Genomic DNA, 27,552 nt, shown 5'->3' with positions numbered 1-27,552 from the left:
GTATGTTGTGAAAAGGACAAGAAGAGGTTGCAGACAAATATAGATAGGTTGATTGAGTGTGCAAAAATCTGGCAGAGTATAATGTTGGAAAATGTGAAGTTGTTCAATTGAGCAGGAAGAATAAAAAAGCAGAGAATTACTTAAATGGAAAATGACTGCAGAATTCCGAGCTGCAGAGGGATCTAGGTGTTCTCGTGCATGAGACACAAAAAGTTAGTATTCTGGTACAGCAAGTAATTAAGAATGCTAATGGATGTTATCCTTTATTACAAGAGGAACTGAACATATAAGTAAATATGTTATGCTTCAGTTATACAGGGCATTGGTGAGACCACATCTCGAACACTGTGTGTAGTTTTGGAATCTTTATTTAAGGAAGGATGTAAATGGAGGCAGTTCAGCCTATGCTCCTATTTTGTATGTTCATATGGTTTGAGTGATTGGTGAGTTTGTGTTTGAAGCATAGAAGGAAACACAACACCAGCCGCTGATGAAATGCTAGCTGTGGTGGAAAGAGACCCTTAATTGGCCAATTGGCCTCTGTGTGGGAGGACCATCAGCCACCTTGCTCGCTGCTGGTAAGATGGTACGGCAACAGGAAGACAATGGACATGTCATTCCCTGTCTTCCCACGACATTTTACTGGCTCTCAAAATGCCATCCACATTGTACTTAGGATGACTGTTCGGAAGATTCTAATGAAGTAGAATGAATCTTGGTACACCTTTATTAAGGATGTAGACTCTTTAGCAAATATGACGTACGTAGAAATGGTAATGTATGTTTTGAAGCAATAATCAAAGTTATTGTGTTCTCCCATAATATAATCACAATAATATGCTCCCACCTCAACCCATTTCACCTCTTAAGTTTTTGCAGCAACTTTGGTAACATGGTATCAGAATCAAGAGAGCCACACTGTCCTGTCCTTAGTCATTCTTAATGTCTTCATGTAACTATCTCATGGGAGGTTTTCCCCTCTAATATTCTCCCAGTTTCTCCACCTTTCCTGAAAGCCCTATTTACATTTACTGTTTCAAAACCACGAGCAGCCAAGTAATTATACATCATGTGTACCTTCTATTTTTATTTTAGCATTCTGTCACCTAGGTTCTATCACATAGAACTCATTCCATCTGTTGTATAATTTTTAGTTTCTTGAAACGTAATACTTCAGTTATTTTGCACTGGGCCTCATCCTATTATTTCTAAATTGGACTAACAATGAAAACAATGACCGCTGACTACCTGGTTGTCAACTCTAAAGGTTTGTTTTTCAACTGAACAAATGTCAGAGTTCCAAAGATTGACCTAATCATACTGTAGTTATAATAAGGCTAATATTTCACTTGTTTTTGCATGATACATAAAGAAGGGCTTCTATGGATTGAGTTAATTTGCTACTGTGTAGAAAAGGTTAAATAAAACATAAACTTTCAAGTTTAATGAAGATATATAGATTTTCTTACACTTTTAACATTGATAGTGGTTAGTGCTGGGAATTGTGACTATTTTAGTGCAGTAACACTGTTTTTGAATTGAATTATTTTACAGATGAGCTCATTAGACAGATCACCATCAACTGTCCAGAACGTGGATTGTTGCTTCTTAGAATTCGTAATGAACTTCGCATGACTCTTGCAACTCATGGGACCTTGTATGAAAGCAGTGTTGCATTTGGCTTGAGGAAGGCTCTGCAAGGAGATCTAGAAAAGATTCACCTGCGAAATCGTGTAAATTGTTACTACAAAGACTATGGTGGTATTTAATCCGGGTGACAGGATTCTCGCCCACTGGCTGGACAGCTGATGAGAGCCTTGTCGCGCCTCCTTTGGGGAAGGCCTGCCATATTAAGTGCCTCTAGGCACTTAAGTGGCCAGCAGTGGGCCTTCCCTGGGATTAAGGGCCCCGGGGTGGGGGAGGGGGCGGAAATCCCACCTTACAATGGGCAGCTGGCCAGTCAGAAGCTGGCAGCTGTCCATTGTGGGCTGCACCAGCGGGAGTGGTGTCAGTGTGGATACACTCAGTGGAACTGTCAAGCTCTCAAGTCATTTAAATCCCCAAGCCCTTTAAATTTTTAGGAAAAAAAACTAGCCTGCTATGGCAGCTTGTAATTTCACTAGCTCTGTATTGACATGTGCCTGGGGCTTATTATTATAGGGTTCATGCTGCATGACTGATTCCACAACCTATCATTATCACATTGGGGGGCCTATCCCTGCACAGTTTGAGTGACAGCTCCAAGTGGTTATAAGGTCTTTGATGTGGGGCTATGAATACAAATGTTTATTTTCATAAGGCATGAAGTACTTGAAGGAATTTAAATGTATTCTAATTTATGAATGAGAGTGTTTTGTTTTAAACAGTGATGTCTGCAATAGATACTTAGAACTTTATTTTATTTCATCCCACCATGGCTCCTGAGATTTGCCCATGGCGAATACTGGGTGAGCTGGCATGGATGGTGTAAGGGCAAAGATTGGTGGTGGGGTTTAAGGGTTGGCATGTGTTGGCATGGGAACTATAAAGGGTTATGGGGTGGGTAGAGGAGCATAGGTTGGCATTGAGGGTATGTGGGGCCATAGTGGGTGGGTAGAGGGGAATAGGTTGGAATGGAGAGTATGAGGAGTCATGGAGGTGGGTGGGTGGCTTGCGGTGGTATGAATTAGCATGGATGTGGCTTGGGGATTGTGTGAGGGATGGGAGCTTTTTATTGTAACTGGGATGAAGTCCCAGAGCACCAAGGCGGGCCTTTAACCAGCCCGCCTCTGCACCTGGCAGCTCCTGTGGCTGCCTGCACACTTGTTTCTGGGAATGACGTGCCTGATTCCCATTAACATCCACCCCCGAAACAAAAATCTGAAGGTCCAGGGCATATTCTCCGGGGTCAGGTTTGCGGACTCTGTGCTGCTCACCCGGGAGTGAAAATTCAGCCCCTAGTATCAGCAAGGGTCTCCAGGCCACAGGTGAGTGAGGGTAGGCTGGGGGTCACAGTTTTGGGGTCATGGGAGTTTGGGGAGACGGTGGGTTGGTAGGAAGGGCAGGAGGTGGGTGGTTCTCAGCCAGTACCACACCTTCCCGATGTCGGATTCCTTGATCAGGCATCCCAGTATCTTTGAATCAGGAACCTCCACCCCTTTTCAACCACCCCACCCCCCCACCCCCAAGGGAGCATGCAAGCAAACACAATACGGTTTGCTTTTTGGGCTTCCCGCATGGCAAATGCCCTGCCCACCACTGGTGGAATACCAGCAGTGACAGGATAAGCCTCTTAAGTGGGCTTCCTGCCCAGGACTTAATCGGGAGGTGGGAAGGCAGCTGGGTCTCTACCCAGCACCCTCCCACCCGATTAAATGATCCCGGCCTCCAAACTTGCCTTGGGGAAGAGCATTTAATTCCACCCTGAGTGAATTTAAAGCAGGCAATGCTTGAAAGACACTAAAGATTAGCCTGCACCTGAAAGAAAAATAGAATAACATTAATCAGTCTTTCTCTTCCAATGGTTGACCAATATTTTCTGCTTGAAAATCATAATTTCCATAGTTTCTTTATATACGTAAATCAAATTATATGAATTGTTTTGTAAAGCTGAATATTCAATGGCTTGCTCACTTTTGTATTTTACTTGGTGGTGCAGCATCTTGATAAATTATCGATGTTCTACATTATGGAATGGTAGAATATGGGTTCTACTCCGCGTCTATGATACTCAGCTTTCAGCAATATTTTAGACAGTGGGTTAAAGAAAGAAAGAATAAACCTGCACTTGTATAGCATCCTCCACATTTCAAGACATTCCAAATCAATTCACAGTCAAATGGCAGATCTTTAAGCTTTGGTGAGGGCATAGAATGGGTGGTAGGAGATTGACTGCCTGTCATACACTATCCCAAGTCTAATAGGGTGTATAACAGGTAACTGATCTTCTAACACCTGTTTTATGGTCTAACTGAAGTTGTAATTTCTGTCAATTATTTTTATCATGTCGTCACTGTTCTTATGTAGGCAAATGCAGAAGTTAATTTGCACACAGCAAGGTCTCATAAATAACAGTGAAATACATGACTAGTTAGTTGGTTTTGGTAGTGTTTTTTGAGGGGTAATTGTTGGTTAGGACATTGGGAGAACTCCCTTGCTCTCCTTCAAACAGTGAAATGCTTTCTATGAGAATATTGGTTTTCCTTCCCTTCTGGATCCAGGAGTTCATGTGTAAAACTTTAGTTTATTCCTTTCACAGGGGACACTTGTTGGGTTTTGTTTTGATGCACCTGATGCATTGCAACCACGCACTTCATCAGGGCTCACCAGTAGCTTAAGGCATTTTTCAATGATTAGGAGCACAGCCTATACATTGTGATGATCATGCTGGTTGATTGCAGTCCAAGAGATTATAGTCAATATTGTCAGGGACTGGTTGTGAGGCTTTCTGATTGTTTCTTACCCCTTGTTATCCTTATTGCTGCTCACAATACTGCTCTTTGAACTTTCACAAGATGCTGCAATCAGCTACCTTTGCATAAGTTTCTTGCTGGCTAGATATACCCTCTGAAGGTTTGAAGTGAGGGTATTTCCATGCATAGGAGCGTGATCTTCCACAGTTCCTTCAGGTAACTTTATGCTTTGACTGATTGAGAGCACAGAGATTCTCTCCACATGAAGGCCTCGGCGAGTGATATCCGCTTCCGTCGGCGATGGCCTCCCCACCCTGATTTCACACTGGCTAGCCAATTAACGGCCGACCAGCATGAAACGTGCTGAGAATGGCTCAGCATTGTCCGGTGGGACCAGGGCAGGCACTGGGTCCAATGTGGTTTTGGGGTGGGGTTGGGATTTTAAAGTGGACAGGGAACTCCCTGAAAGCTGCCAAGGTAAGAAACTGTCAATGCCTGGAAGGATATTTTCTGTTGGAGCAGTAATTATGGCCTGAGTACCTGCATCCCCATGGCAGACAGGAAGGCAATGCCCATGGGCACTCTGCTCCCTATTTTACCGATGAATACCTACGTGTTTTTCTGGATACAGTGAATCCCCAGTGGGATATATTGATCCGGTGAAACAATAAGAAGAGGTCACCTCACCAAACCAAGAAGGAATGGATGGAGGTGGCTGCCCACTTGGCTCCAGTGCAGGAAAAGGTTCAATGACCTTCTGTGCTCAGCCAGGTTGAGTACTAAGTCAGTTTGGAACTGTGTATAGATGTCTTAGTGGGTGGCAGGACTTGTTGGCGCTCACAGGTGTGAAATGCAGAGTGCCAAATGGCACACATCCTTGTGCTTTGAGAGACTGAAAAATGTGCCCGGTTGGCTTGGATGTATGCAAGAGTAAAGTGTGTCAAAGTAATGTGCACCTTCTTGGGGGTTGGGGGTTGCTGGGGGCTGGTATGGTCTGGCATGTAGATGGGGGACTCATGAAAGCACCTTCGTCCTTACAGGAGAAGAAGAGTCATAACGCTCAGGAGTGAGGACGAACACATGGTGGAGTGCCAAACCTCTTGATTTTGACACAGGATAATGGCCTCTTCTGGGGTCCCTTCCACCTTGCAGTTCCTGCTAGCCCTGCACCCCCTCTGGCTGCACCTCTTTCCACAGGTCACACTCTGGGATGCTGCCTGTGGGCAGCTGACCTCCTCTCCCTTCTGGCCCTCTCCTCCTCTTCTGAGTGGGTCACTCCAGCAGAGTGGACAATCCCCATTTGCTGAAATGCAGATTGCACAGGTTAGTGCATTAAAGGGGGCTCTCGGCAGAAAGCCTCTGAAAGTGCTGGTGCACTAAAGAGCCCTCCAGAGCTCAGAGAAAATGCAATGAACTGTATTAAAACCACCTCCAACCAACTCACAGCCAAACTCCGACCGACTCAACTTGCCAAGATCCTGTTCACCTTTTATCTCGTCCTGGATTGAGTTTTAATTAAAAACATGATGGCCGCCTGGCTGAGTGGCACATGCGCCGAGCACGAAATCACACGGGCCACATAGAATCCCGGTGAATTTCCTTTCTCATTGGCCTAATTTCCGCTTTAATTCTCGGCTGGCGCACTTCTGAGATCTGTGCACGCCCGCCAATTGTAATATCATGCGATGGCGCAATGTTGTCAGGCCGCCCCAACGTCGCTTCGTGTGATTTTACATGAGATCAGGACCGCCGCGCACCCATTCCAACACTGTAAAAATTCAGGTTGAAGGGTTTCGTGGTTTTCTTGCAATCCACTTCTTTCAACCTAAAAATGCTTTCTGCTTGGAACACTCCTTAGCTATTTTTGAATGGCTGCTGGATGCCCATCAGAAATTCTTACCAGTGCAGTCACTGAGGCACACTCAAAATTATTTACAGTTAGCCAGTTGGAATGCAGTTGGAGGCCAGTCAGTAATGCCATGAAGTATTTATATACTACATCATGCAGATTAACAATGTTACAACTGAGGCATTAGCCATTCAGGATTGGGGAGATGCTGCTAAAATGATCAGTACAATCTAACACTACTTTAAATATTGTCAAGAGGCTGTGTGCCTCATAATTAATCACCATATTAAATTTAACCCCTGCCAGCTGGATTTACCAAGCCAATTGGGAAATCTAGTAGCTAAAGGGAGTTGAGGACTGCTGAATCCTAGAGGTAACTGTTCCACCTACCTACTAGATCCAGTTTACCTGTTTCTGCCACTCACCTGCCTCCAAGGCCTCCAATCTCCTCCACCACCACCAACTCTTCTGATCTCACGCCCATACTGATGTTTCTAATCTCCCCATCGAGGCCCCTGATCTCCTCCCTCCCTAACAAAGCCCTTCTAAACTCGAGCATCATTGGCCCTTCTGATCTGCTCCTGAGAACACTGATCCCTCCCTCTCTCTTCTCTGCTCCCTAGCTATGGCCTAGTATCGAAGGCTGACCCACCTGATAGTGAGACAGCCTCTCAATCTGCTGCAGCTGGGAAACAGAGGGAAAATATTTTAATTGAGTCCTGCTTTTAAATTTGTCAGGACCTGAGGGAAACCTATTCTTCCAGGTGCCCTGCCTTCAAATAACACCCCTCCCCCCAATTTGAGCTAATATGCAACTTAGAGTGTCAGATGTTACGTAATTTTGAAAATAATAGTTTTGATCATTCGAAGTGACTGATCAGTATAATGGGAATCCTCTGTATTTATGACTGCACATTAGAATTTTGCTGTGCAAAGACTCTACTCAATTGCCAGTATTTGTGGTGAACTCTTGTAAAATCTATGGATTCTGTACTACCTTAGTCATAATGTGCTGAATTTTCCATGGAGTGACAGTTGGATGCCACTCCGCTCCTTTTTACTTACCTTAGAAACATATAGAAACATAGGGCTGAATCTTCTGGTCGGCATGTGGGGGCGGGCTCGACACGCCAACGAGTAAAATGATGCGCGATGACGTCAGGCGTGCGTCATCTTGATATTTTGTTCGGTGGGCACACGCCGGAGGTGGCTATGCGCCCACCGAAATGTCAACGACCTATTAAGGCCATTAAAAAAGTAATTAAATTAGCTAAGAACGCTGCCCATCCAACCTTAAGGTTGGCAGGCAGGCGAAGAGCCCAAGCAGCCTTCGCGTTTTTCAGGAAGCCTCATCTACGGCGGGACAAGGTTTCCTGAAGCTTTTAGAAAATAAATAAATAAATATTCCAAATTTCACAAACGTGTCCCAGCTCATGTGACATTGTCGCATGACCCCATATCCTGAGATTGTGACCCGTTGTTCTAGACGCCCCCCAGCCAGAGGAAACATCATCCCTGTGTCCAGTCTGTCCATCCCTCTCAGAATTTTATGTTTCAATGAGGTCCCCGCTTATTCTTTGAACTCTAATTAATAGAGGCCTAGTCGCCCGAAGCTCTGCTCATAAGACAATCCTGTCATCCCAGGAATCAGTCTGGTGAAACTTCATTACACTCGCTCTATGGCAAGTATATCCTTTCTTAGGTAATGAGACCTAAACTGTACACAGTACTCCTGGTGTGGTCTCACCAAGGCCCTGTACAGCTGCAGTAAGACACCCTTGCTCCTGTACTCAAATCCTCTCGCAATGAAGGCCAACATACCATTTGCCTTCTTAACGCTTGCTGCACCTGCACGCTTGCTTTCAGTGATGGGGCAAAAGGACACCCAGGTCTCTTTGTAAATCAACATTTCCCAATATATAATTGAACTCGATCTTGGTGTGCAGGGGACAGTTTCAAAGTTTGCGGATTATATGAAGCTTGGGAATGTTGTGAACTGCAAGGACAATGGTATAGAACTTCAAGAGGACATAGGCAAGTTGGTGGAGTGGGTAGATAGATGGCAGATGAAGTTCAATGCAGAGAAGTGTGAGGTGATGCATTTTGGTAGGAAGAACATGGACAGACAATATAAAATAAGGGGTGAAATTTTGAAGGGAGTGCAGGAGCAGAAAGTATATGTGCATAGATCATTGAAGGTGGCAGGACAGGTGGAGAGCAGTTAATAAAGCATATAGTATCCTGGGCTTTATTAATAGAGGCATAGAGTACAAGAGCAGGGAGGTTATGCTGAATTTATATAAGACACTCGTTAGACCTCAGCTGGAATATTGTGTACAGTTGACAACAAAATTGTTGTCGACAACTTAAGTCTCGGCCTCATGAAACTCCAGTCTCACTGTTTCATATTCAGGTCGGAGAGGATGATGTTCACTGTTTCATATTCGGGACTCGGGGATAATGTTCACTGTTTTATGTTCGGGTCTGGGGGATAATGTTCACTGTTTTATATTCGGGTCTGGGGGGATAATGTTCACTGTTTTATATTCAGGTCTGGGGGATAATGTTCACTGTTTTATATTCGGGTCTGGGGTATAATGTTCACTGTAATATATTCGGGTCAGGGGGATAATGTTCACTGTTTCATATTCGGGTCTGGGGTATAATGTTCACTGTAATATATTCGGGTCAGGGGGATAATGTTCTCTGTTTTATATTCGGATCTGGGGGATAATGTTCATTGTTATATATTCAGGTCTGGGGTATAATGTTCACTGTTTTATGTTCAGGTCTGGGGGATAATGTTCACTGTTTTATATTCGGGTCTGGGTGCTGGAAGGTGGGATTAGAAAGGGCACCTGGGTGTCCTCGGGCTGGCATGGACAAGACAAGAATGGCTTCCTTCTGTGCTGTAACTTTTCTATGGTTCTATCTAGTTCTGGGCACCATAATATAGGAAGGATGTGAACACACTGGAGAGAGTGCAGGAGAGGTTTACAAGAATGGTTCCAGGGATGAGAAACTTCCGCTATGAGGATAGATTGGAGAGGTTGGGACTGTTCTCCATGGAGAGGAGATTTGATAGAGTTGTTCAAAGTCATGAGCGGGCTGGACAGAGTAGATAGGGAGTAACTGTTCCCGCTCGTAAAAGGATCAAGAACGAGATGGCACAGATTTTAAGTGATTTGCAAAAGAAGCAAGTGTGACGTAAGAAAAAACTTTTTCACACAATGAGTGGTTCAGATCTGGAATGCACTGCCTGTAAGTGTGGTGGAGGCAGGTTCAATCAAGGCATTCAAGAGGACATTAGATGATTATTTGAATAGAAACAATGCAAAGGTATGGGGAAAAGGCAGGGCAATGGCACTAGGTCATAATGCTCATTTGGAGAGCCGGGCCGGATGGCCTCCTTCTGTGCCGTTAAGATTCTGTGATTCTATCACCATTTAAATAATACTCTGCCATTCTGTTTTTCCTACCGAAGTGGATACTTCACACTTATCCACGTTATATTGCATCTGCCATGTATATGCCCACTGACTCAATCTGTTTAAATCACCTTGAACCCTCTTAACACCCTCCTCATCGCTCACATTCTCACCAAGTTTCATGTTGTCAGCAAACTTGGAAATATTACATTTGGTTGCCTCATCCAAATCATTGATATATTTTGTGAATAGCTGGGGTCAAGCGCTGATCTCTGCAGTACCCCACTAGTCACCACCTGCCATTCTGAAAAAGACCCATTTTTCCTACTCTCTGTTTCCTGTCTGTTAACCAATTCTCAATCCATGCCAATATATTACCCCCAACCCCATGTGTTTTAATTTTGCACACTAACCTCTTATGTGGGACTTCATCAAAAGCTTTCTGAAAATCCAAATACATCACATCCACTGGTTCTCCCTTATCTATTCTGCTAGTTACGTCCTCAAAAAACTCCAGTATGTTTGTCAAACATGATTTTCCTTTCATAAACCCATGTTGACTTTGTCTAATTGCATTGATATTTTCTAAGTGTCTTGTTAGCACATCCTTTACAATAGACTCAAGCATTTTCCCTACCACTGATGTTAGGCTAACCGGACTGTAATTCCCCGTTTTTTTCCTCCCTCCTTTTTTTAAATATTGGAGTTATATTTGCCACCCTCCAATCTGCTGGGACTGTTTCAGAATCTACAGAATTTTGGAAGATGACAACCAATGCATCCAATATTTCCATGGTCACCTCCTTTAGTACCCTGGGATATAGATTATCAGGTCCTGGGGATTTATCGGCTTTCAGTGCCATTAATTTCTCCAGCGCGGTTTTTTTGGTAATACTAATTTCCTTCAATTCCTCCTTCTTACTAGACCTTTGATTCCCTAGTAATTCTGGGAAGTTATTTGTGTCTTCCTCTGTAAAGACAGAAGTAAAGTAGTTGTTTAATTGCTCTGCTATATCCTTGTTCTCTATTATAAATTCTCCTGTTTTGGACTGTAAGGGACCCTACATTTGTCTTCACTAATCTTTTTCTTTTTATAGTCCTCTTTTATGTTCTTGCAATTTTACTCTCATGCTCTATTTTTTCCTTCTTAATCAATATCTTGGTCCTCCTTTGATGAATTCTAAACTGCTCCCAATCCTCAAGCTTGCTACATTTTCTAGAAACTTTATATGACTCCTCTTTGGGTCTAATACTATCCTTAATTTCTTTTTTTAGCCATGGTTGGGCCACTTTTCCTGTTGTGTTTTTGCGCCAGAAAGGAATATATAACTTACAATGCATACATTCATTCCTTAAATATTAGCTATTGCCTATCAACTATCATGCCTTTTAAGGAAGTTCCCCAATCTATCTTAGCCAACTCACACCTCATACCTTCATAGTTTCCTTTGTTTAGATTTAGGACCCTAGTTTCGGATTGGACTACTTCACTTTCCAACCTAAGGAAGAATTCTAGCATGTTATGGTCACTGTTCCCTGAAGGACCCACACAACAAGGTTATTAATTAATCCAAAATAAAGGCAAAATACTGCGGATGCTGGATATCTGAAATAAAAACAGAAAATGCTGGAAAAACTCAGCAGATCTGACAGCATCTGTGGAGAGAGAAACAGAGTTAACGTTTTGAGTCCGTATGACCCTTCTTCAGAGCTAAAGAGCAGTAGAAATATGATAAAAAAAAGATAGAAAATGGGATAAAAAGGGGATAAAAAAGGGGATAAAACAATGAATAAATTAATCAAAATAAAAATAAATAAAAATGAGTAGATAAAAAATAAAAATAAATTTTAAAAAGGGATTTAAAAAGAGATTAAAAGAAGGCTATAAAGTGCCTAATCGGAAGGTGAGGTGCTGTTCCTCCAGTTTGCGTTGGGCTTCACTGGAACATTGCAGTAGGTCAAGGATGGACATGTGGGCATGAGAGCAGGATGGGGTGTTGAAATGGCAAGCGACAGGAAGGTCTGGGTCAGGCTTGCGGACAGATCGAAGGTGTTCCACAATGCGGTCACCCAGTCTGCGTTTGGTCTCCCCAGTGTAAAGACAACCGCATTGGGAGCAGCGAATGCAGTAGAGCAAATTGAAGGAGGTACAAGTGAAGCGCTGAGGGGAAGATGTGTTTGATTTCATTATTTCATCCCCTTTTTAATCCCATTTTCTATTCTTTTTTCCCCAACTACCATCCCCTCCCCCACCTCACCCCCAAAAAGGCCATCTGTTACTTGTTCTATGTTGTTCTTTCACAGAGTGCTTACCCTTGTTCTACTATTAACACATTCTGCTTTCTTGTTTTTATGTCACTATCAGCACCCCCTTTAGCCCTTACCTCAGATGCTGTCAGACCTGCTGAGTTTTTCCAGCATTTTCTGTTTTTATTATTAATTAACCCCTTCTCATTGCACAAAACCAAATCTAGAATAGCCTGTTCCCTAGTTGGTTCCTCAATGTACTGGTCTAAAAAAACATCTCATACACTCTCCAGGAATTCATCCACCACAGTATTATTGCTAATTTGGTTTGTCCAGTCTATAAATAGATTAAAGTCACACATGATTACGGTAGCACCTTTGTTACATGCATCTCTAATTTCTTGTTTAATACTGTCCTCTACCTTATCACTACTATTTGGAGGCCTATAGACAACTCCCACTAATGTTTTCCGCCCCTTGTTGCCTCTTAGCTCCACTCAGACACATCCTACATCTAGATTTTCTGACCCAATATCTTCTCTCACTATTGCACTGATTTCATCCTGAACTAATAATGCCACGCCACCTCCTTTTCCTTTTTGCTTGTCCTTCAAATACCCTTGGATATTCAGTTCCCAGCCTTGGTCACCGTGCAGCCATATCTCGGTAATCATAATCATACCTTACCCATTTACATCTACCTTATTGCAAATGCTCCGTGCATTCAGATACAGTGCCTTTAGGCTTGTCTTTTTACACATCTTTTTGTACTATGGCCTTATTTGCTGCTAGTCCCTGTTTCCTCTACCTTCCACTTTTGCTTCTAACTTTTCTGTCTTTCATTCCTATCTTTGTTTCCCTCTTTTGTGTCTCCCTGCTCAGGTTCCCATCCCCCTGCCACTCTAGTTTATACCCTCCCCCACAGTACTTGCAAATACCCCTGTGGGGCTATTGGTGCCGGTCCTTCTGGGGTGCAACCCGTCCAACTTGCACAGGTGCCATCTTCCCCAGAATTGGTTCCAATGCCTCAGGAATCTAAATCCCTCCCTCCTACACCATCTCTCCAGGTACGCATTCATCCGGTCTATTCTTCTATTCCTGATCTCGTTAGCATGTGACATTGGGAGTAATTCTGAGATTACTACTTTTGAGGTCCTGCTTTTTAATTTATTTCCTAGCTCCCTATATTTTGCTTGCAGGACCTCATTCCTCTTTTTACCTATGTCATTGGTACCGATATGGACTACGGCCTCTGGCTGTTCACCCGCCCACTTTAGATACTTTGGATCCGCACATTCCTTGCCCAGACTTCTGACCCAGGCCTGCTGAGAAATGTGCAGCGCAGCTGCTCCTGGAGTCCCTTCAGTGCAGTGTTGGGGGAAGCAAAGCCACGTACCCTTTTTATGGCCAAGCTGCTGTAAGCTGTAAATTTAAAGGTGCTAGCCACTTGACAGGAGTGAAGTTAAGCGTGTAAGTGGAGGGGTTAGGGTGTGTTGGGGGGCATTGGGTGGGGTGTGGGGGTGTAGTCGGCAGGGTAGGGGGTATGTAGTTGGATGATCGGGGACGTGGGTAGTTGGGTGGTGCGGAAGTGGTTGGGGAGTATTTGGGTGGGGGTAGTTGGGGTGTCCAGTGAGGGGCTGGGATCAGTAGTATGGTTACCCAGGAGTTAGAACTGGTTTTAATACTCCTAACTTTACCTGGGTAACTATTCTGCTAAGGCAGTTGAAACCACCCAAAGTCTCTGACTTTAAATCGGAGTTTTGGAAGGTTCCAGACATGGTAATCGCCCAATGGAAGTTGAAACTTCCTGGGCATTTCCTGTGCAGTCCTTGCCTGGGGGCTTATAGGAACGGGGTGAGGGAGGTCTCCCAGCTCATCTTCCTGGGTACGACCCTCCTGAGAATGGATGACCTGGGCCAATATATAAAGTATTTGCTGTTGAATGTGCAGAGCAGCAGAGTTGGGGCAAAGTTTTTACCTCGGCGGGCGGATGCGCGCCCAACCCGCTTGAGCGTAAAATGACATGTGATATTTTCATCAGCGGGCACGCGTCAGAGTCGACAGTGCGCCCATCGCTGTTTAAAAAGGCCTGTTAAGGCCATTAATAAAGTCATCAAAAGAAATTTTTCACTGCCTGTCCAACCTTACAGTTGGCTTGCAGGCGAAAAGGCTTTTTAGGAAACTTCATCCACGGATGGGATGAGGTTTCCTAAAGCAAATAAAAATAAAACAAAAATTTTAAAGTTTAATTAATGGCAGGTCCCTGCTCATGTGACAGAGTCACATGAGGGGATATGTTTCATAACATTTTTCATTTCTTCATTTTTTAAAAAAACTCTTCATCTCCCTGAGGCAGCTCTGTGCCTCAGGGAGATTATCAAGTTCCCACTCATGCGCATGCGTGAAGTTCATGCTGGCCCCGCTCGCCCTCCTCCCCCTGCCCGCACAGGCAGTGCAGAGCGCTGCCGCTCGCGTTTCACGCTGGGTGGCCCGCCAGCGTGAAATCACCTTCCGGCCTTGGTCACGGGAGGCAGTTGGCTTCCCGACCGCCCCGCCGGCCCCCGCCGAGCCTGCCCAACGAGGGCAAAATTCTGCCCTTGGAGTCTGGACGCTAGTATTATTGTGATGGCTGAAATCTAGCTTGTGCTTTTTTTTATTGAAGCAGGATAAATGTGATTTTTGCTTTACGAGTCACCTACAAAAAAGCTGGAAAATCTTGTAATTCTCTTTTCCAATAGATTGATGAACTTGAAAGTCAAAAATACGATCTTCAAAATGAGCTTAGTGAAATTAAAGGTAAATACGAAGCAGCTGAGAAACGAGCTGCTGAGAGGAAAATTTTAGATGACAAGAGACATTCAGAGGAAACTCTTGCCTTTAAAAAGATCAATCAACAACTGAAGGTAAAGTAACAAATTCAAAATGTAATACTATTTAAGAGTCCCTGAACTATTCTGTGCTTTTATACTGACATGAAAGTGTTTCTAACATTTTACTATCATGTTCACTGTTTCACTTTGTTTCCAGTGAGGTCTGTAAGGGTCAATTGGGTCAAACTTTAAGCTTTCTTCATAGTACTTCTACTAATTGTGGAAACCCAATAAACTCTTTAATTTTGCTGAAAAAAGACATTTTGTCGAAGCTTTTCATCTTGCACTCATCAGGACAATTGCAAGAATACCAATGTCAGGAGAAGCAAAAGCTTTATACTACATGAGAAGAGAGTGCTGATTGGTTGGCAAGTGAACTCTGATTGATAGAGGCATTGCCATGGAGAATGCAACAGTTAATGGTGACTGACAGTTAACTGCCAAGCATTGTTTGAAATTAAAACCAGGCAGCTTGACTCTGACTGGTCACGGCATTGCCCTGAGGAATGAACCAGTGAATGGCTATCACTTATTTTGTTTAGCTGAAATAGGCATAATGTATGTATATGTTATTTCTGTCTGCAAAGAACAGGGCCCTGTGTATTAATATATGTAGCTTCCAGTACACACAAATGTGCCACACTGTGAGCCTGACTGACAATCTTAAATTGGTTGTCAGCGTAATTTTTAACACATTGAGGATTATTTAGCAAATGTTGTCCAATCGCAGAATCACATCTAATGTTGGACACTGTGTTTTGAGTTTTGCAAGCACGCGCTGGTTGGGTACAGTCTGTACCCTGCCTGTTGCAAACAGCAGGAGGGACATGCTGATTGAAATGACCCAAAGACTGGCCAATCGTATCAAACAGCATGTCCCTTCTGCTGTTTGCAACGCTTTAATATGCCTTAAAAGACTAACAACTGATGACTAACAGGCATATTAAAAGGAATGTGCCCACTTAAAGTCAAATTGTTGACCAGTCATTCAATATTGGGCTGGATTTTACACTCCCTTGCCCCCGAGTTGTCTGAAATTTTATGGAGGAGCGGGGAGGTGGCGGGCAGCCTGCCCACCTGCACTTGGGCCTATTGAGGCCCTTATGTCACCAATTAATGCTCACTTAAGGGCCTCATCCCACCACTGCTGGTATTTACGGAGGCCCAGGAAGCCCAGGTGTTTTAGCTGCATGGATTATATTCAGGCAAGTCGGAGGGGAGAACCTCCTTTGGGGGCTCCCCAGGGCCCAAGGACCCCCAATGTAATTCCCCGCAGCCTTTCTGGCCTCTTGTACCACCATCGCCCCACTCCCTTTTCCCCCAATCAACCCCCCTCGCCGCGAACCCTGACTCCGGACTTACCTGTCAGTCTGGGCTCCTTAGCATTTGGACTATTTGTAGTCCCAGCAATGGCTACCGGCAGCACTGCTGGGACTACAAAGCTGCCAGCCAATCCAATTGGCTGGCAGCTTTCCAAGGCTTTCCTCCACCCCATCCCCCCCACCCCCAGTTCTTTTAGCTGGGGGGAACGGGGACCATGACGCCCCACAAAATCAAACTGTTTCAGCATTTATAAAGGTTCAACATGAATGTGAAATATTGGTCAGCCTTCGCTCAGACTGTGAAGGGGAAGGAAAGCAGTAGTAGGCAAAAAAATGAAGTGAATGAAAGCCAATAATTGTAATGGCTAGATTAGTAAAACAAAAACATAGGCCAGAATTTTCTGACCGCGTTGGTGTCGGGAATCATGACAGGTGGGAGGGGGTGGGGTTACAATATGGCAATAAGGCCAAAAATTGGTTTCACGCCAGTGTGAAAGCACTGCGGGTTCATCCGATGGTGCTTGCCATGGCAGAACGCCAAACCCACTGGAGGCCGGCGTGAACCTGGTTTGCATCCCGCTAATGGGATGCAAAGTAAGGCCAACTGGAACTGTCCTCCCATGCCTGATTTACTGTTATGCTGGGAAGAAAATACACCGGCCCAGAACACATCTGGACAAGTATGATGTGCAGAAGTCGGGACTTACCGTCAGGGCCTTGCTCAGATCGTGGACATCCGAGGAGCAGAAGATGCTGGAGTCCTAGAGCTACTGGACTCTGGAGAAACACATGCATCACATGCTGAGAGGATTCTCATGGACACGGCTCTTCCGTGAAGCAGCTCTTGGAAGATGGCAAATGTCCGTTGATGTCTTGGGTCTGCTTCAGAACATCATGGTCTCGGCGATGGTTGCTGTGGATGATCGGTGAGAGGTGGAGAGGAAGGTCCTGCTGTGAGTGGGAGAGGAAAGGGGAGGAGGGTGCTGAGGTTGGGTTGGGATTAGGGGGAACAAAGGCGTCGGGGTGGGTGAGGTTGGGAGGGGGTGAGGAGGGATTCCAGGGTGGGGAGGAGGGTGTACCAAGGTGAATGCGGCAAGTGGGGAGCTAGGTGTAATGGGGGAGGATGGTGTAAGGGAAGGAGTCCGGATGGGGGGATGAAGTTTGGAAGGGGGAAGGAGTCAGGGAGACGAAGGTGTCCAGATGGAGGAGGGAGTAAGGGTGGAGGGGGGAGGAAGGTGTCCAGGTTAACGTGCCAGGGAGGGGTCTGTCAAGTCAATGACTGCTTCCTGGTGAGCGAACTGATGGTGGGCATGGTAGGAAGGAGTGGTGAGTGTGAGAGGGGGCAGAGGGAGTCAGAAGGGTGAGAAGGTGAGGGTGTCATGGTGAGCAGTAGAAGGGACGGCGAGGGTGGTTGGTGGGGACTTGGCGGCAGACATGGACTCTGGAGGTTGAAGGAGGAAGTGGAGGAGGTCAATATGTGGATGGGGGGCGGGATTCTCAGGAAGGTAGGGAACATGCATGTTCATCTGGACATCCCCAAGAGAAAAGGGTTTGTGCTGGTAGGTAACGGTGGGGAGATGGAAGGTGTGGTCGATAGTGATGGGGGAAAGGACATGAGTGACTGGGGGAAGGGAAAGGATGGGGGAGCTGATCAGAAACTTAATGACTACCATGGTTGTCGAAATCGAAAGTGAGAGGAGCCTCATGTTGGACAGGCACAGGTGTAGCATGGGGGTGTGATCAGTGGGTAGGCAGAGATGCAGGTCAGCTCAGATGAACAACTGGAAGCGAACCCCAGCAGGCAGCATTGAAAATGCTCAGGACAGTGAGTTAAGTGTGATGGATGAAGGCTCTGCGGCGTGGGAGACTGCTTGCATGAGGCTCTGAAAGGCCCTGCCACACACACACACACACACTTCTCCCTCCAGAATCATTCGTGGTTCGGCTCCGTGCAGCTAAACTGCTGGGATGGGGTGCAGGGGAATGCAGTGGGAGGATTCGCGAAGCCTGTAAATAAAGCTGAAAGACAACATTACACATCATTCAGTAAAAGTGAATATATTTTCAGATTATAAAGTGACAAAATGTGTTCACCCATGGAACCATTTGTGATCAGAATTGCTTAAATTTTCTGGGCCTACAACTTCTAGGTGCTGCCCTGACATCTGCAGCAGGGGCGAAGACAGCCTGTGCAATGGTTAGCCCTGTTGTTTCTGATTACTTTGGCTGGCGTCCTCTGGAGTGTCAAGGCCTTGAGGGCCCGGGCCTGCTTTGGTTGTCCTCCTGTCAGCCAGCTGCTCCCTCTGCGGTGACAAAGGACGAGGTTGAGGGGGTCACAGGCAAAGGGGACTCGGAGGGAGAGGACAGCCTCTGCGATTCCTGAGTGGATGACCCAGGGGTGTCTTGCTACTGCTCCTCTTCCCTTTGAGTGCCTGAGGGCCACGGCCTGACTCCTTGAGGGGAAGGAGCATCTGGAGGGACATTGAGGTGTCCCCTTTCCCTTTTGCGTTCCCACTGCAGGAACCCACGCATGACTACCTGTGCGCATCTCCACGTTCTGCTGGAGCAGGGTCTCCATGGCATCCACCATCCTTCCCATGGAGACCTCCATACATGCACATGTGGGCACCACTTCATCAGCGAGCAGGCGGACACACTCTTCCGACTTACGTACCATTCTGTTGAGGGCTTCTAACAGCTCTGTGTGATGCACCCCTGCTATCTGCTGACTCTCCAGGATGAGTTGGAAGGTTGAATCCAGAGGCTCATCATCTGATCCAGACCTCACCGAATTCTCTTTGCCAGCAGCCCTCCGAGTGCCGGGGAGCTTGGCTGAACCTGCTTCTTCCTGCTGCAGACACATGTCCGTGCGGTGACCACCTGATTGTGAACCTGAGCCTGCTCTAGATCTAGGTCCTGAGGTCTGTGCCTCTGCACTGGTCCAGGGTGAGGGTAAGCGGTGTGACGGGTCTTCAAGGCTGCTTATTTCCAGGAGCTGAATTTTCTGGTTGGCAGAGAGGCGGAGCGGGTGGGCGTGGACCCGATTGCTGCTCACGATTGGGTCCACACCACCATTTTACACGAGCAGGCCAATTAAGCGTACTTCATGATTCCCGTGCATAGCGGGAGTAGGCGGGCGGCAGTGGGCGCTCTCAGGCTGCCGGATCCAATGGCTTGTATAAAGGAAGGTCCTAGCAATCTTGGACAGGCTGCTCGCAATGGCTGGGCGAAGGGCTGTGCAGAGGGGCCATGAAGTTCATGCAAGTCCGGAGCGTAGGCCGTCGGGCAGGCCAGGCCGGAGGGTAGAGCGGGGGGCCAGTGTGCCCCTTGTTTTTCCGATGACTGCCTTGCTGCCCTCCTCGAGTAGGTGGCAGCATGGTGGGAGGTGCTGGTTCCCCAGGATGGGAGGAGGTGCCTCCCCCACATGCGAAACGGGAGGAGGTGGCGGAGGTGGTGAGCTCCCGCGATGTGGTGCAGCGCATCTGGATCCAGTGTCACAAGCACTTCGATGACTTGTTGCGTTCTGGCAGGGTGAGTACCATGTTGGCATTGGGCATTTAACCCAGCAGGCTTACCACCCCTGCTGCCACACCCTCCCCAAGTCTGAGTGTAGTGACTGCATTGAATCATTGACGGCATGTGTCCATTGCTGGGTGGGCAAACAGATATTGCCCATGCTCATGTCAGCCTGAGAGGGTGATGAAGAGATGTGTTTTGTCCCCATAGCATGTGTTACACTGAGACCCACATGACTGGTTTGGGGGCAACCTGGAGGAGCTGCACTTAGGTGCTGTGCTTGAGCTGCAGGACATGTCCAAGTCAGGGTGATGAAATGCTGGGAGGGGTGCTTCAAGGTGGAGTGGCAACGAACCATCTGCTGCCCTCTGTGCTCCACGTGCTTGCGCCTCCTTGCTATGGAAGGATATACCGTGTGGTGCCTAATGTGATGTAGGCAGCATGTGTCCAAGGAGGGGGGTGGGGGGGGTGGGGAACAGGCCTAGCATAGTTGTGTGAGTGTTTGGCAGCAGTGGGGTGAGGAGGCACTGGAGCCCTGATATGTGCCACTCTGGTTGGGGTGGGCCATACGTGAAGTGAGTCCATGTGCAATTTGCACTAATCAATGCTCGTCTCTCATTTTCAGGAGTAGAATGTTCATAACACGGCAGACCGTGTGAGGACTGGCGACGGTCTGGCGCAGATCGCCATTCTTAGCCAGTTCGAGCAGGAGGCCCTGGATTTGGAAAGGCGCCATGCGCCCAGGTCCAGTGGTGTCGGTGAGGCTGGGGTGCCACGGCCAGGTATTTATGCCCAACAGTGAGGTCAGCATTGTTCTCCCAACAACCACAGCAGTGCTGAACGTTAATTACTTTAATTTTGCAACATGGCTTGACCATTACTTATGGAAGGACGAGCGCATAATGATCCGGGGGACAGGGATGGACTTTGTCATTGTCTCCATGTTAACTGATCCATGTTCTTGTTCTTCCTTTCAGCATCATTGGAGCAGGGCTAGGAGGAGGAGCAACAGAAGCCCCCTCTCACACCTGAGGGGCCTGAAGTCTCACCAGCGTTGCGACATCTCTGCGAGGCAGGCACCAGTGCAGATACTAGAACCTCGGTGCGAATTCGAACATCGGCTAGTGTCCCGGGGCACAATGGTGAGGGCACTTCACAGTTGCTGGAGGAGCTGGCAGAGACAGAGTGCCCATGGAGGACTGCAGGGGACCAGGAACATGCTCAGTCGTTATCTGATGATGTGCCTCTGGAGTCGTCCGCGACGCAGCAGGGGCAGGAAATGTGGCCGGGTGTGCGGGACCATCTGGGGGAGATACATGAGGCTATGCTTGGCTTGGTCTCCATGGTGGAGGAGTCTACGTGGACAATCGCTGAAGCAATGAGCCACATATCCGAGCGCGATGCGTCCTCTATGGAGAGAGTGGCGACTCGCGTGGAGAGGCTATTCCAGGAGACCCGTCAGGGCTTCCTGGGGATGCACTCTGACCGGCAAACCCTCACATCGGCATTGACCTCAGCTGGTCAGTGCCAATGTGGGAGATGATCTGGGCATCAAGTTTCCCAGCTGGGTGCCCATCCATCCACGGTGAGTAGGGAGGTCCGAAGCGACCTCACATCGGTGCAGCAGTTGCCTGTTGTCTCTGTGGGCACCTCTCAGGGCACTCCGGATAAGGGCAGCAGTTCCTCCACTCCTCTTCCAGTGATCATAGCATCCGATGAGGCTGCAATGACTGGAGAGATGCCAGGTGTGGAACTCGCAGCTCCCTCCCAGGCGGGGCCAGCACAGGCTCCACGGGCCAGAGGACGACTGCCAAGTTCATCGAGGACAACAGGACAGCAGAGTCAGCAGGCTGTCTCAGATGCCACTCCGAGCGATGGGGCAGCACCAAGACACAGCACCCGGAAACGAAAACATATGGCACCTTGGGCACACCATGGGTTTCTCACTGATGCTTTGGTGTTGGCCCGAGATGAGGTCCTTATGATTTGTTCTGATTTGTAACACTATTGTCTTTTCTTTTTTTGCATAAGTTTGTTTGCTTGACATATTAAATTCAGATATGTCACCATGGCTGAGGGTGCCTCTTTCCTTCTGCATGTGGATGGTTTCCAAAACTGTAATGATTGCTTTGTTGGACATTCAGCTTTATTAGCAAGGCCCTTAGTTACTGTTCCTAAACTGGCAGATTTTGCACTTTGCTGTCAAGTATCGAGCCTACAGTCCAGGCTTGTCCTGGAGGTCCATCTGTGGTGTGCTAGCTAAAGGTTCGTTGGATTAAAGCCTCCCCAATGTCCCTGCCTCCCTGCAGTATGCCCGGGTCAGCGTCTACCCCCTCAGCATTTCCCTGTGCATGCTCATCCTCGGACTCACTGCTGGACTCATTGTGTGCAGCCGCAGCCACTGCATCGATGTCTTCATCGTCCACTGTGTCCCCCTTTTCCAGCGCAAGATTGTGGAAATTGCAGCATCTCCACACGACACACAATCTGGGGGGTACTGGAGTGCACCCCCTGAGCGGTCCAGGTATCAGAAGCGCACCTTGAGAAGACCGATGGTTCTCTCCACCACAGCCCTTATGGAGGCATGGCTCCTATTGTACCGTTGCTCAGCTTCTGTTCTTGGATGGTGGAGAGGCGTCATGAGCCACCTTCTGAGTCATAGAGGTCTACAGCACAGAAAAAGGCCCTTTGGCCCATCGTGTCTGTGCCGGTCAAACAAGTACTGAACTATTCTAATACCATTTCCAGCACTAGGCCCATAGCCTTGTATGCCATGGCATTGTAAGTGCACATCCAAATACTTCTTAAAAGTGATGAGGGTTTCTGCCTCTACCACCCTTTCAGGCAGTGAGTTCCAGATTCCCACCACCCTCTGGATGAAAAAATTGTTCCTCACATCCCCTCTAAACCTCCTGCCCCTTACCTTAAATCTCTGCCCCCTGGTTATTGATCCCTCCACCAAGGGAAAAAGTTCCTTCCTGTCTACCCTAACTATGCCCCTCATAATTTTATACACCTCAATCATGGCCCCCCTCAATCTCTTCTGCTCTAAGGAAAATAATCCCAATCTATCCAATCACTCCTCATAACTAAAGCTCTCCAACATTCTGGTAAATCTCTTCTGCACTCTCTCTAGTGTAATCACATCCTTCCTATAATGCGGATTCCAGAACTGCACGCAATACTCTAGCTGTGGTGTTACCAGCGTTTTATACAGTTTCAGCATAACCTCCCTGCTCTTATATCCTATGCCTCGGCTAATAAAGGCAAATATCCCATATGCCTTCTTAACCATCTTATCTACCTGTCCCACTACCTTAAGGGGCTGGTGGACACACAGACCAAAGTCCCTCTGATCCTCGGTACTTCCCAGGGTCCTACCATTCATTGTGTATTCCCGTGCCTTGTTTGTCCTGCCCAAGTGCATCACCTCACTTATCTGGATTAAATTCCATTTGCCACTGATCAGCCCATCTGACCAGCCTGTCTTCATCCTCCTGTAATCTAAGGCTATCCTCCTCACTATTTACCACCCCACCAATTTTTGTGTCATCAGCAAATTTACTGATCAATCCTCCTGCATTCAAGTCTAAATCGTTTATACATACCATAAACAGCAAGGGACCCAACACCGATCCCTGTGGAACCCCACTGGACATAGGCATCTAGTCACTAAGACACCCCTCGACCATCACCCTCTGTTTCCTGCCACAGCCAATTCTGGATCCAATTTGCCAAATTGCCTTGGATCCCATGGGCTCTTACCTTCGTTATCAGTCTCCCATGCGGGACCTTATCAAAAGCCGTGCTGAAGTCCAAGTAGACTTCAAATGCATTGCCCTCATCCACACACCTGGTCAGCTCTTTGAAAAATTCAATCAAATTGGTCAGACATGACCTCCCCTTAAAACCAAGCTGACTGTCCTTGATTAATCCCTGCCTCTCCAAGTGTAGAAAAATTCTGTCCCTCAGAATTGCTTCCAATAGTTTCCTCACCACTGAGGTTAGACTGACTAGCCCTGGTTTATACCTTCCTCCCTACTTGAATAACGGTACCACATTGGCTGACCTCCAGTCCTCTGGCACCTCTCCTGTGGCAAGAGAGGTATTGAAAATTATTGCCAGTGCCCCCGCTATCTCCTCCCTTGCCTCACTCAACAGCCTGGGATACATTTCATCCGGGCCTGGAGATTTATCTACTTTTAAGCCTGCCAGACCACTTAGAACCTCCTCCCTTTCTATGCTAATTTCTTTAATTATATCACAATCCTTCTGCCTGATTTCCATACCCACGTTGTCCCTCTCACTAGTGAACACTGACACAAAGTATTCATTTAGAAACCTACCTACATCTTCCGGCTCCACACACAAATTACCACTATGGTCCTTAATGGGCCCTACTCTTTCCCTAGTTATCCTCTTACTCTTAATGTACTTGTAAAATAACTTTGAATTTTTCTTTATTTTACCTGCCAGTGTTTTTTCATGCCCCCTTTTTGCTCTCCTAATTACCTTTTTAAGTTCCCCTCTATACTCCTCTCGGGCTTCCGCTGTTTTGAGCCTTCGGTATCTGCCATAAACCTCCTTTTTTTCTTTTATCTAATCCTGTATATCCCTCGACATCCAGGGTTCCCTGGATTTATTGGTCCCATTTATTGGTTTATCTTTAGTGGAATATATTGGCCCTGTACTCTCTCTATTACTTCCTTGAATGAGTCCCGCTGCTCTGACACAGATTTACCTAAAAGTAGCTGCTCCCAGACCACTCTGGCCAAATCATTTCTGATCTTATTAAAGTCAGCCTTCCCTCAATTTAGAACTCTGATTTCTGGCCCATCCTTGTCCTTTTCCGTAACAACCTTGATTCTAATAGAGTTATGATCACTATCTGCAAAATGCTCCCTCACTGATACCTCTACCACTTGCCCGGCTTCATTCCCTAAAATTAAGTCCAGGACCGTCCCCTCTCTTGTAGGATCTTCTATGTACTGGCTTTAAAAGCTCTCCTAGATGCATTTTAAGAATTCTGCTCCCTCCAAACCCATCACACTATGACTAACCCAGTTAATGTTGGGGAAGTTGAAATCCCCCACTATTACTACCCTATTATCCCCTACTACCTGAGGGGATAGCCCTTGTCACCCAGCAGTCATCCATCAAGCCGGGCTGGAGCCCTGAAGAGCCCTGGCACCTGGGAGTGTCTGAGGATGTAGGCGTTATGGGAGCTGCCTGGGTACCTTGCACAGACTTGTAGAATCTGCATCCTGTGATCACACACTATCTGCACGTTCATGGAGTGGAAGCCCTTCCTGTTGACAAAGGCACCGGGCTCACCTGCTGGCACCCTGATGGCCACATGTGTGCAGTCTATTGCACCCTGGACTCGGGGGAAGCCAGCAATCACCACAAAGCCTCTGGCTCGCTATGTCTGGTTTGCCTGGTTCCAACAGAAGTCAATGAAGGTCAATGCACGGCTGAACAGTGCGTCAGTAATCTGCTTGACACAAGTGTGGACAGCTGATTGGGAGAAACCGCAAAGATCACCCACCAAGCCCTGGAAGGAGACAGGGGTATAAAAGATGAGGGCAGCTGTGTCCTTCAGAGCCACTGGCGTGGGGTGTCCACCCACACAGTTAGCGGAGATCTCACGCCCAGTCATCTGACAGTATAGTTGATTGTCTCCCTTGAGAGATGGAGCCTCCTTTGGCACTGCACTTCAGACATATTGAGGTAGCTGCTTCGCCCCCTGTGTACCCTGGCAGCAGGATAGTGGCGTCTTCTGCGGCCCCTTCTGCCTTGGTCCATCTCTTGGCCCTGCGCCCCTTGTGCTTGCACCTGTCCTCCCAAAGGTGGCTCCCCTGGAGGCTGAATATGCACTCCTGGCCTCCTCCCCCTTCTAGACCTCCCTTCTTCCTCAGAGGAGGTGCCTCCGATGGACAGTGCAGCTCCCATTCCCAGGCTAAGGGAGGGCTTCCTGAAACTGCAGGCCCAGAAAAGATTCCTCACTGCAGAGTGCTGACCTGAAGATTAAGAGTCCAGACAAAGCAGCTGGTATGCGTTTTGAAGCACTGTGGATCACACAGGCAAGTTTCAATAACTTTGAAAAATAAATACTTGACGATGCACGTTCGCTGAGCCCTCTTATCCCGCTCGCGGGACAAATATGTCCTACCTGCCTGCCCATTGCGCCTGTACACCGACCTGAAGATTGCACAGGCGCCGAAAAATCGCTGCGATTGTTGAGTCAAGGGCCTTAAGTGGCCTGTTAATTAATGGTGGGCGCGCATCAGACATCATCGCCCACCCACCCAACGAACTATCGCAATGGCACGCAGTGACGTTGGGACGCTCACCCGACGTCACTGCTTATCATTTTACACATGGATGTGCGGGGCCTGCCCCCACATGCCAACGGGAAAATTCTGCCCCAGCTCTTCAATGGTGGAGGTGTCCTCTTGGCTGGAGGTGAGGACCTGGATGGAACTGTGGAACTGGCTGGCTGAGGGCGTCGGTCACTTGGCAGAGCTCCCTGTGAACCAAAGTAGAGATAATTAGTGCATGGCAGCAGAGTCAAAAGTGGGAGAGAGAGCACTCATAGTTGCTTTGAGAGAGGGATGATGTGGTGCAGTATCCTCATGAGGGTATTTGCTGCCAGCCTCACCGTCACCGTAGGCACAGTCCACATCCTCACCAGTCAGTGCAATGGCACACTCCTCAAAGTGAGTGAGGGGGTCTAACGTGGGCCAATCCACCCCCGGTCTTGGATCTCTCCCTGCTGTTGTGAGCCAGCTTCTCCTGCATGAAAAGATAGCGTGTGAGCAAGATGCATGTCAGTGTGGAATGTTTGTGTGGTGAGCGGGGCCATGGATGGGATGAGGACTTGAGCTCCAGAGGATATTCATCTGATGGAGATGTGAGGGTGTGTGTGAGAGTTAGTGGTGTTGTCCCTTGAGGTGTGCCATCCCCGTGGATGTGTGATGGGTTTGCGAGTGTGTGAGTTCAGAGTGATGAGGTGATTGACTTAACCTGATGGAATGGATGAGGGAATTCGTCCTCTTCCTGCACTGGATGGCTGACCTCCTCAGTGCTCCGCTGGTGCTGACCACCACTGTCACTGCCTCCTAGGCCGGATTGGTGACTCTGGTGGACCTCCTGCGGCCAGAGCAGGGATAGTGGACATTGCAGCGGCCTTCCACTGCATTCAGCAGGTGCCCCAGAGAGGTATCACTATATTGGGGGCTGCCGTCTCCTTTGCTCTTGCGGCCATCTGTCGCCTGGAGCAGTCCTGGCCTTTAGACATCACACAGGCATGCGCTCTGGTGTGCTTTGAATATGGCGCCTGGAATGAGGAAGCACTGAGGTCATGGTGTGGCAGACAAATCCACGACCGCCTGCCAGTGATCCGGTGTGTTCCCTATGAATGTAAAATTAATGAGGTGGGATGCTCCGGGAATGGGATGACATGGCATGGAAACTCACCATTGCCTGCTGGCAAGTAAAACGTCCTTATTCCCATCCGCTACCACAATTTGTGCAAATTTGGGATGATTCCACCCATAGAATTAGGTCAGTAATTATAAATTTCCACCACCTCAAAGATCTTGCTGATTTAGGTTTCATAGCCTTTAAAATACTCTATTTATCTTTTTAGCATATTCTTTTATATGGGGTCATGTTTACAAAATTAAGAAATAGGATTAAATTGTTATAATGTAATGAATGCTACCATAAGGGTAGCCCTGGTCTCCAGCAACTAACTGTACAGTATTGTGTACTTTTAAATAAAGTCAGGCACAAAATTAAGGCATCATGTACGTTTCTATAAAAATAAGCATTTCCTTGTATTATATTTCTGTGAACAGACTCTTTCTGTTCATGTAAATCATGGAGTTAATGGTCATATGGGTGCCATTTATGTTTCATGGAGCA

At 47.2% G+C, this 27,552-nt stretch overlaps 1 pseudogene; it reads left to right on the top strand.

Annotated features, from left to right (window-relative positions):
• The window catches only part of LOC144681120 (axonemal dynein light intermediate polypeptide 1-like), a 49,040-nt pseudogene extending 34,177 nt beyond the window's left edge, over positions 1-14,863 (top strand).
• Positions 14,864-27,552: the final 12,689 nt, after the last annotated feature.

The sequence above is a fragment of the Cetorhinus maximus genome, chromosome 5, assembly GCF_964194155.1.
Source record: "Cetorhinus maximus chromosome 5, sCetMax3.hap1.1, whole genome shotgun sequence".
NCBI lineage: Eukaryota > Metazoa > Chordata > Chondrichthyes > Lamniformes > Cetorhinidae > Cetorhinus > Cetorhinus maximus.
This window is presented reverse-complemented; position numbering and strand designations above follow the sequence as displayed.